The following is a 12,289-nucleotide window of genomic DNA, read 5'->3' on the forward strand; positions in this document are numbered from 1 at the left end:
TATTTATTATTATTCTCCACACTTATTCTATAGTTACTTCAATGTCCATTAATATTCATTCTTCCTGAAATAAAATTTGATTTAAAAATATCTATAAATTTAATAGAAACTTTTAGTGTCGATGTCTTGCACATGCGCAGAGATCATCCGTATGCTTAGCATTGTGCATTTCTATCCAGATTTCCATCACATATGAGCCTATATTAATGGTGTCAAGAATCTTAGATTGATGCGCTGTTCGGGGGATGCGTGGTATAGTGGATAGAATTACATCTTTATTTCTTGTTCTTTTTTTGATGGTCTCAAGTTCGAATCTGGAAGCCGAACGAATAATATATTTATTCATTATTTTTATATATTTATATTTATTATTATTCTCCACATTTATTCTATAGTTACTTCAATGTCCATTAATATTCATTCTTCCTGAAATAAAATTTGATTTAAAAATATCTATAAATTTACTAGAAACTTTTAGTGTCGATGTCTTGCACATGCGCAGACATCATCCGTATGCTTAGCATTGTGCATTTGTATCCAGATTTCCATCACATATGAGCCTATATTAATGGTATCAAGAATCTTGGATTGATGCGCTGTTCGAGGGATGCGTGGTATGGTGGATAGAATTACATCTTTATTTCTTGTTCTTTTTTTGATGGTCTCAAGTTCGAATCTGGAAGCCGAACGAATAATATATTTATTCATTATTTTTTATATATTTATATTTATTATTATTCTCCACACTTATTCTATAGTTACTTCAATGTCCATTAATATTCATTCTTCCTGATAAAATTTGATTTAAAAATATCTATAAATTTACTAGAAACTTTTAGTGTCGATGTCTTGCACATGCGCAGACATCATCCGTATGCTTAGCATTGTGCATTTTTATCCAGATTTCTATCAGATATGAGCCTATATTAATGGTGTCAAGAATCTTATATTGATGCGCTCTTCGAGGGATGCGTGGTATAGTGGATAGAATTACATCTTTACTTCTTGCTCTTTTTGATGGTCTCAAGTTTGAATCTGGAAGCCGAACGAATAATATATTTATTCATTATTTTTATATATTTATATTGATTATTATTCTCCACACTTATTCTATAGTTACTTCAATGTCCATTAATATTCATTCTTAGTTAAATAAAATTTGATTTAAAAAAATCTATAAATTTAATAGAAACTTTTAGTGTCGATGTCTTGCACATGCGCAGAGATCATCCGTATGCTTAGCATTGTGCATTTCTATCCAGATTTCCATCATATATGAGCCTATATTAATGGTGTCAAGAATCTTAGATTGATGCGCTGTTCGGGGGATGCGTGGTATAGTGGATAGAATTACATCTTTATTTCTTGTTCTTTTTTTGATGGTCTCAAGTTCGAATCTGGAAGCCGAACGAATAATATATTTATTCATTATTTTTATATATTTATATTTATTATTATTCTCCACATTTATTCTATAGTTACTTCAATGTCCATTAATATTCATTCTTCCTGAAATAAAATTTGATTTAAAAATATCTATAAATTTACTCTAAACTTTTAGTGTCGATGTCTTGCACATGCGCAGACATCATCCGTATGCTTAGCATTGTGCATTTGTATCCAGATTTCCATCACATATGAGCCTATATTAATGGTATCAAGAATCTTGGATTGATGCGCTGTTCGAGGGATGCGTGGTATGGTGGATAGAATTACATCTTTATTTCTTGTTCTTTTTTTGATGGTCTCAAGTTCGAATCTGGAAGCCGAACGAATAATATACTTATTCATTATTTTTTATATATTTATATTTATTATTATTCTCCACACTTATTCTATAGTTACTTCGAAGTCCATTAATATTCATTCTTAGTTAAATAAAATTTGATTTAAAAAAATCTATAAATTTAATAGAAACTTTTAGTGTCGATGTCTTGCACATGCGCAGAGATCATCCGTATACTTAGCATTGTGCATTTCTATCCAGATTTCCATCACATATGAGCCTATATTAATGGTGTCAAGAATCTTAGATTGATGCGCTGTTCGAGGGTCGCGTGGTATAGTGGATAGAATTACATCTTTATTTCTTGTTCTTTTTGATGGTCTCAAGTTTGAATCTGGAAGCCGAACGAATAATATATTTATTCATTATTTTTATATATTTATATTGATTATTATTCTCCACACTTATTCTATAGTTACTTCAATGTCCATTAATATTCATTCTTAGTTAAATAAAATTTGATTTAAAAAAATCTATAAATTTACTAGAAACTTTTAGTGTCGATGTCTTGCACATGCGCAGAGATCATCCGTATGCTTAGCATTGTGCATTTCTATCCAGATTTCCATCACATGTGAACCTTTATTAATGGTATCAAGAATCTTGGATTGATGCGCTGTTCGAGGGATGCGTGGTATGGTGGATAGAATTACATCTTTATTTGTTGTTCTTTTTTGATGGTCTCAAGTTCGAAACTGGAAGCCGAACGAATAATATATTTATTCATTATTTTTATATATTTATATTTATTATTATTCTCCACACTTTTTCTATAGTTACTTCGATGTCCATTAATATTCATTCTTCATGAAAAAAAATTTGATTTAAAATATCTATAAATTTACTAGAAACTTTTAGTGTCGATGTCTTGCACATGCGCAGACATCATCCGTATGCTTAGCATTGTGCATTTTTATCCAGATTTCTATCAGATATGAGCCTATATTAATGGTGTCAAGAATCTTAGATTGATGCGCTCTTCGAGGGATGCGTGGTATAGTGGATAGAATTACATCTTTACTTCTTGTTCTTTTTGATGGTCTCAAGTTTGAATCTGGAAGCCGAACGAATAATATATTTATTCATTATTTTTATATATTTATATTGATTATTATTCTCCACACTTATTCTATAGTTACTTCGAAGTCCATTAATATTCATTCTTAGTTAAATAAAATTTGATTTAAAAAAATCTATAAATTTAATAGAAACTTTTAGTGTCGATGTCTTGCACATGCGCAGAGATCATCCGTATGCTTAGCATTGTGCATTTCTATCCAGATTTCCATCACATGTGAGCCTTTATTAATGGTATCAAGAATCTTAGATTGATGCGCTGTTCGAGGGATGCGTGGTATAGTGGATAGAATTACATCTTTATTTGTTGTTCTTTTTTTGATGGTCTCAAGTTCGAAACTGGAAGCCGAACGAATAATATATTTATTCATTATTTTTATATATTTATATTTATTATTATTCTCCACACTTATTCTATAGTTACTTCGATGTCCATTAATATTCATTCTTCCTGAAATAAAATTTGATTTAAAAATATCTATAAATTTAATAGAAACTTTTAGTGTCGATGTCTTGCACATGCGCAGAGATCATCCGTATACTTAGCATTGTGCATTTCTATCCAGATTTCCATCACATATGAGCCTATATTAATGGTGTCAAGAATCTTAGATTGATGCGCTGTTCGAGGGTCGCGTGGTATAGTGGATAGAATTACATCTTTATTTCTTGTTCTTTTTGATGGTCTCAAGTTCGAATCTGGAAGCAGAACGAATAATATATTTATTCATTATTTTTATATATTTATATTTATTATTATTCTCCACACTTATTCTATAGTTACTTCAATGTCCAGTAATATTCATTCTTCCTGAAATAAAATTTGATTTAAAAATATCTATAAATTTACTAGAAACTTTTAGTGTCGATGTCTTGCACATGCGCAGACATCATCCGTATGCTTCGCATTGTGCATTTCTATCCAGATTTCCATCACATATGAGCCTATATTAATGTTGTCAAGAATCTTAGATTGATGCGCTGTTCGAGGGATGCGTGGTATAGTGGATAGAATTTCATCTTTATTTCTTGTTCTTTTTGATGGTCTCAAGTTCGAATCTAGAAGCCGAACGAATAATATATTTATTCATTATTTTTATATATTTATATTTATTATTATTCTCCACACTTATTCTATAGTTACTTCAATGTCCATTAATATTCATTCTTCCTGAAATAAAATTTGATTTAAAAATATCTATAAATTTAATAGAAACTTTTAGTGTCGATGTCTTGCACATGCGCAGAGATCATCCGTATGCTTAGCATTGTGCATTTCTATCCAGATTTCCATCACATATGAGCCTATATTAATGGTGTCAAGAATCTTAGATTGATGCGCTGTTCGAGGGTCGCGTGGTATAGTGGATAGAATTACATCTTTATTTCTTGTTCTTTTTGATGGTCTCAAGTTTGAATCTGGAAGCCGAACGAATAATATATTTATTCATTATTTTTATATATTTATATTGATTATTATTCTCCACACTTATTCTATAGTTACTTCAATGTCCATTAATATTCATTCTTAGTTAAATAAAATTTGATTTAAAAAAATCTATAAATTTACTAGAAACTTTTAGTGTCGATGTCTTGCACATGCGCAGAGATCATCCGTATGCTTAGCATTGTGCATTTCTATCCAGATTTCCATCACATGTGAACCTTTATTAATGGTATCAAGAATCTTGGATTGATGCGCTGTTCGAGGGATGCGTGGTATGGTGGATAGAATTACATCTTTATTTGTTGTTCTTTTTTGATGGTCTCAAGTTCGAAACTGGAAGCCGAACGAATAATATATTTATTCATTATTTTTATATATTTATATTTATTATTATTCTCCACACTTTTTCTATAGTTACTTCGATGTCCATTAATATTCATTCTTCATGAAAAAAAATTTGATTTAAAATATCTATAAATTTACTAGAAACTTTTAGTGTCGATGTCTTGCACATGCGCAGACATCATCCGTATGCTTAGCATTGTGCATTTTTATCCAGATTTCTATCAGATATGAGCCTATATTAATGGTGTCAAGAATCTTAGATTGATGCGCTCTTCGAGGGATGCGTGGTATAGTGGATAGAATTACATCTTTACTTCTTGTTCTTTTTGATGGTCTCAAGTTTGAATCTGGAAGCCGAACGAATAATATATTTATTCATTATTTTTATATATTTATATTGATTATTATTCTCCACACTTATTCTATAGTTACTTCGAAGTCCATTAATATTCATTCTTAGTTAAATAAAATTTGATTTAAAAAAATCTATAAATTTAATAGAAACTTTTAGTGTCGATGTCTTGCACATGCGCAGAGATCATCCGTATGCTTAGCATTGTGCATTTCTATCCAGATTTCCATCACATGTGAGCCTTTATTAATGGTATCAAGAATCTTAGATTGATGCGCTGTTCGAGGGATGCGTGGTATAGTGGATAGAATTACATCTTTATTTGTTGTTCTTTTTTTGATGGTCTCAAGTTCGAAACTGGAAGCCGAACGAATAATATATTTATTCATTATTTTTATATATTTATATTTATTATTATTCTCCACACTTATTCTATAGTTACTTCGATGTCCATTAATATTCATTCTTCCTGAAATAAAATTTGATTTAAAAATATCTATAAATTTAATAGAAACTTTTAGTGTCGATGTCTTGCACATGCGCAGAGATCATCCGTATACTTAGCATTGTGCATTTCTATCCAGATTTCCATCACATATGAGCCTATATTAATGGTGTCAAGAATCTTAGATTGATGCGCTGTTCGAGGGTCGCGTGGTATAGTGGATAGAATTACATCTTTATTTCTTGTTCTTTTTGATGGTCTCAAGTTCGAATCTGGAAGCAGAACGAATAATATATTTATTCATTATTTTTATATATTTATATTTATTATTATTCTCCACACTTATTCTATAGTTACTTCAATGTCCAGTAATATTCATTCTTCCTGAAATAAAATTTGATTTAAAAATATCTATAAATTTACTAGAAACTTTTAGTGTCGATGTCTTGCACATGCGCAGACATCATCCGTATGCTTCGCATTGTGCATTTCTATCCAGATTTCCATCACATATGAGCCTATATTAATGTTGTCAAGAATCTTAGATTGATGCGCTGTTCGAGGGATGCGTGGTATAGTGGATAGAATTTCATCTTTATTTCTTGTTCTTTTTGATGGTCTCAAGTTCGAATCTAGAAGCCGAACGAATAATATATTTATTCATTATTTTTATATATTTATATTTATTATTATTCTCCACACTTATTCTATAGTTACTTCAATGTCCATTAATATTCATTCTTCCTGAAATAAAATTTGATTTAAAAATATCTATAAATTTAATAGAAACTTTTAGTGTCGATGTCTTGCACATGCGCAGAGATCATCCGTATGCTTAGCATTGTGCATTTCTATCCAGATTTCCATCACATATGAGCCTATATTAATGGTGTCAAGAATCTTAGATTGATGCGCTGTTCGGGGGATGCGTGGTATAGTGGATAGAATTACATCTTTATTTCTTGTTCTTTTTTTGATGGTCTCAAGTTCGAATCTGGAAGCCGAACGAATAATATATTTATTCATTATTTTTATATATTTATATTTATTATTATTCTCCACATTTATTCTATAGTTACTTCAATGTCCATTAATATTCATTCTTCCTGAAATAAAATTTGATTTAAAAATATCTATAAATTTACTAGAAACTTTTAGTGTCGATGTCTTGCACATGCGCAGACATCATCCGTATGCTTAGCATTGTGCATTTGTATCCAGATTTCCATCACATATGAGCCTATATTAATGGTATCAAGAATCTTGGATTGATGCGCTGTTCGAGGGATGCGTGGTATGGTGGATAGAATTACATCTTTATTTCTTGTTCTTTTTTTGATGGTCTCAAGTTCGAATCTGGAAGCCGAACGAATAATATATTTATTCATTATTTTTTATATATTTATATTTATTATTATTCTCCACACTTATTCTATAGTTACTTCAATGTCCATTAATATTCATTCTTCCTGATAAAATTTGATTTAAAAATATCTATAAATTTACTAGAAACTTTTAGTGTCGATGTCTTGCACATGCGCAGACATCATCCGTATGCTTAGCATTGTGCATTTTTATCCAGATTTCTATCAGATATGAGCCTATATTAATGGTGTCAAGAATCTTATATTGATGCGCTCTTCGAGGGATGCGTGGTATAGTGGATAGAATTACATCTTTACTTCTTGTTCTTTTTGATGGTCTCAAGTTTGAATCTGGAAGCCGAACGAATAATATATTTATTCATTATTTTTATATATTTATATTGATTATTATTCTCCACACTTATTCTATAGTTACTTCGAAGTCCATTAATATTCATTCTTAGTTAAATAAAATTTGATTTAAAAAAATCTATAAATTTAATAGAAACTTTTAGTGTCGATGTCTTGCACATGCGCAGAGATCATCCGTATACTTAGCATTGTGCATTTCTATCCAGATTTCCATCACATATGAGCCTATATTAATGGTGTCAAGAATCTTAGATTGATGCGCTGTTCGAGGGATGCGTGGTATAGTGGATAGAATTACATCTTTATTTCTTGTTCTTTTTTGATGGTCTCAAGTTCGAATCTGGAAGCCGAACGAATAATATATTTATTCATTATTTTTATATATTTATATTTATTATTATTCTCCACACTTATTCTATAGTTACTTCAATGTCCATTAATATTCATTCTTCCTGAAATAAAATTTGATTTAAAAATATCTATAAATTTACTAGAAACTTTTAGTGTCGATGTCTTGCACATGCGCAGACATCATCCGTATGCTTAGCATTGTGCATTTGTATCCAGATTTCCATCACATATGAGCCTATATTAATGGTATCAAGAATCTTGGATTGATGCGCTGTTCGAGGGATGCGTGGTATGGTAGATAGAATTACATCTTTATTTCTTGTTCTTTTTTTGATGGTCTCAAGTTCGAATCTGGAAGCCGAACGAATAATATATTTATTCATTATTTTTTATATATTTATATTTATTATTATTCTCCACACTTATTCTATAGTTACTTCAATGTCCATTAATATTCATTCTTCCTGATAAAATTTGATTTAAAAATATCTATAAATTTACTAGAAACTTTTAGTGTCGATGTCTTGCACATGCGCAGAGATCATCCGTATGCTTAGCATTGTGCATTTCTATCCAGATTTCCATCACATGTGAGCCTTTATTAATGGTATCAAGAATCTTGGATTGATGCGCTGTTCGAGGGATGCGTGGTATGGTGGATAGAATTACATCTTTATTTGTTGTTCTTTTTTGATGGTCTCAAGTTCGAAACTGGAAGCCGAACGAATAATATATTTATTCATTATTTTTATATATTTATATTTATTATTATTCTCCACACTTTTTCTATAGTTACTTCGATGTCCATTAATATTAATTCTTCCTGAAAAAAAATTTGATTTAAAAATATCTATAAATTTACTAGAAACTTTTAGTGTCGATGTCTTGCACATGCGCAGACATCATCCGTATGCTTAGCATTGTGCATTTCTATCCAGACTTCCATCACATATGAACCTTGATTAATGGTGTCAAGAATCTTAGATTGATGCGCTGTTCGGGGGATGCGTGGTATAGTGGATAGAATTACATCTTTGTTTCTTGTTCTTTTTGATGGTCTCAAGTTCGAATCTTGAAGCCGAACGAATTATATATTTATTCATTATTTTTATATATTTATATTTATTATTATTCTCCACACTTATTCTATAGTTTCTTCGATGTCCATTAATATTCATTCTTCCTGAAATAAAATTTGATTTAAAAATATCTATAAATTTACTAGAAACGTTTAGTGTCGATGTCTTACACATGCGCAGAGATCATCCGTATGCTTAGCATTGTGCATTTGTATCCAGATTTCCATCACATATGAGCCTATATTAATGGTGTCAAGAATCTTAGATTGATGCAATGTTCGAGGGATGCGTGGTATAGTGGATAGAATTGCATCTTTATTTCTTGTTATTTTTGATGGTCTCAAGTTTGAATCTGGAAGCCGAACGAATAATATATTTATTCATTATTTTTATATATTTATATTTATTATTATTCTCCACACTTATTCTATAGTTACTTCGAAGTCCATAAATATTCATTCTTAGTGAAATAAAATTTGATTTAAAAATATCTATAAATTTAATAGAAACTTTTAGTGTCGATGTCTTGCACATGCGCAGAGATCATCCGTATGCTTAGCATTGTGCATTTCTATCCAGATTTCCATCACATATGAGCCTATATTAATGGTGTCAAGAATCTTAGATTGATGCGCTGTTCGGGGGATGCGTGGTATAGTGGATAGAATTTCATCTTTATTTCTTGTTCTTTTTTTTGATGGTCTCAAGTTCGAATCTGGAAGCCGAACGAATAATATATTTATTCATTATTTTTATATATTTATATTTATTATTATTCTCCACACTTATTCTATAGTTACTTCGATGTCCATTAATATTAATTCTTCCTGAAAAAAAATTTGATTTAAAAATATCTATAAATTTACTAGAAACTTTTAGTGTCGATGTCTTGCACATGCGCAGACATCATCCGTATGCTTAGCATTGTGCATTTCTATCCAGACTTCCATCACATATGAACCTTGATTAATGGTGTCAAGAATCTTAGATTGACGCGCTGTTCGGGGGATGCGTGGTATAGTGGATAGAATTACATCTTTGTTTCTTGTTCTTTTTGATGGTCTCAAGTTCGAATCTGGAAGCCGAACGAATTATATATTTATTGATTATTTTTATATATTTATATTTATTATTATTCTGCACACTTATTCTATAGTTACTTCGATGTCCATTAATATTCATTCTTCCTGAAATAAAATTTGATTTAAAAATATCTATAAATTTACTAGAAACGTTTAGTGTCGATGTCTTGCACATGCGCAGAGATCATCCGTATGCTTAGCATTGTGCATTTCTATCCAGATTTCCATCACATATGAGCCTTTATTAATGGTATCAAGAATCTTAGATTGATGCGCTGTTCGAGGGATGCGTGGTATAGTGGATAGAATTACATCTTTATTTCTTGTTCTTTTTGATGGTCTCAAGTTCGAATCATGAGGGCGAACGAATAATATATTTATTCATTATTTTTATATATTTATATTTATTATTATTCTCCACACTTATTCTATAGTTACTTCGATGTCCATTAATATTCATTCTTCCTGAAATAAAATTTGATTTAAAAATATCTATAAATTTACTAGAAACGTTTAGTGTCGATGTCTTGCACATGCGCAGAGATCATCCGTATGCTTAGCATTGTGCATTTCTATCCAGATTTCCATCACATATGAGCCTATATTAATGGTGTCAAGAATCTTAGATTGATGCAATGTTCGAGGGATGCGTGGTATAGTGGATAGAATTACATCTTTATTTCTTGTTATTTTTGATGGTCTCAAGTTCGAATCTGGAAGCCGAACGAATTATATATTTATTCATTATTTTTCTATATTTATATTTATTATTATTCTCCACACTTATTCTATAGTTTCTTCGATGTCCATTAATATTCATTCTTCCTGAAATAAAATTTGATTTAAAAATATCTATAAATTTACTAGAAACTTTTAGTGTCTATGTCTTGCACATGCGCAGACATCATCCGTATGCTTAGCATTGTGCATTTCTATCCAGATATCCATCACATATGAGCCTTTATTAATGGTATCAAGAATCTTAGATTGATGCGCTTTTCGAGGGATGCGTGGTATAGTGGATAGAATTACATCTTTATTTCTTGTTCTTTTTGATGGTCTCAAGTTCGAATCTGGAAGCCGAACGAATAATATATTTATTCATTATTTTTATATATTTATATTTATTATTATTCTCCACACTTATTCTATAGTTACTTCGATGTCCATTAATATTCATTCTTCCTGAAATAAAATTTGATTTAAAAATATCTATAAATTTATTAGAAACTTTTAGTGTCTATGTCTTGCACATGCGCAGAGATCATCCGTATGCTTAGCATTGTGCATTTCTATCCAGATTTCCATCACATATGAGCCTTTATTAATGGTATCAAGAATCTTAGATTGATGCGCTTTTCGAGGGATGCGTGGTATAGTGGATAGAATTACATCTTTATTTTTGTTATTTTTGATGGTCTCAAGTTCGAATCTGGAAGCCGAACGAATTATATATTTATTCATTATTTTTATATATTTATATTTATTATTATTCTCCACACTTATTCTATAGTTTCTTCGATGTCCATTAATATTCATTCTTCCTGAAATAAAATTTGATTTAAAAATATCTATAAATTTACTAGAAACTTTTAGTGTCTATGTCTTGCACATGCGCAGAGATCATCCGTATGCTTAGCATTGTGCATTTCTATCCAGATTTCCATCACATATGAGCCTTTATTAATGGTATCAAGAATCTTAGATTCATGCGCTTTTCGAGGGATGCGTGGTATAGTGGATAGAATTACATCTTTATTTCTTGTTATTTTTGATGGTCTCAAGTTCGAATCTGGAAGCCGAACGAATTATATATTTATTCATTATTTTTATATATTTATATTTATTATTATTCTCCACAATTATTCTATAGTTTCTTCGATGTCCATTAATATTCATTCTTCCTGAAATAAAATTTGATTTAAAAATATCTATAAATTTACTAGAAACTTTTAGTGTCTATGTCTTGCACATGCGCAGACATCATCCGTATGCTTAGCATTGTGCATTTCTATCCAGATATCCATCACATATGAGCCTTTATTAATGGTATCAAGAATCTTAGATTGATGCGCTTTTCGAGGGATGCGTGGTATAGTGGATAGAATTACATCTTTATTTCTTGTTCTTTTTGATGGTCTCAAGTTCGAATCTGGAAGCCGAACGAATAATATATTTATTCATTATTTTTATATATTTATATTTATTATTATTCTCCACACTTATTCTATAGTTACTTCGATGTCCATTAATATTCATTCTTCCTGAAATAAAATTTGATTTAAAAATATCTATAAATTTACTAGAAACTTTTAGTGTCTATGTCTTGCACATGCGCAGAGATCATCCGTATGCTTAGCATTGTGCATTTCTATCCAGATTTCCATCACATATGAGCCTTTATTAATGGTATCAAGAATCTTAGATTGATGCGCTTTTCGAGGGATGCGTGGTATAGTGGATAGAATTACATCTTTATTTCTTGTTCTTTTTGATGGTCTCAAGTTCGAATCTGGAAGCCGAACGAATAATATATTTATTCATTATTTTTATATATTTATATTTATTATTATTCTCCACACTTATTCT

This window comes from Argiope bruennichi, chromosome 7 (genome assembly GCF_947563725.1).
Source record: "Argiope bruennichi chromosome 7, qqArgBrue1.1, whole genome shotgun sequence".
In the NCBI taxonomy this organism is placed as follows: Eukaryota; Metazoa; Arthropoda; class Arachnida; order Araneae; family Araneidae; genus Argiope; species Argiope bruennichi.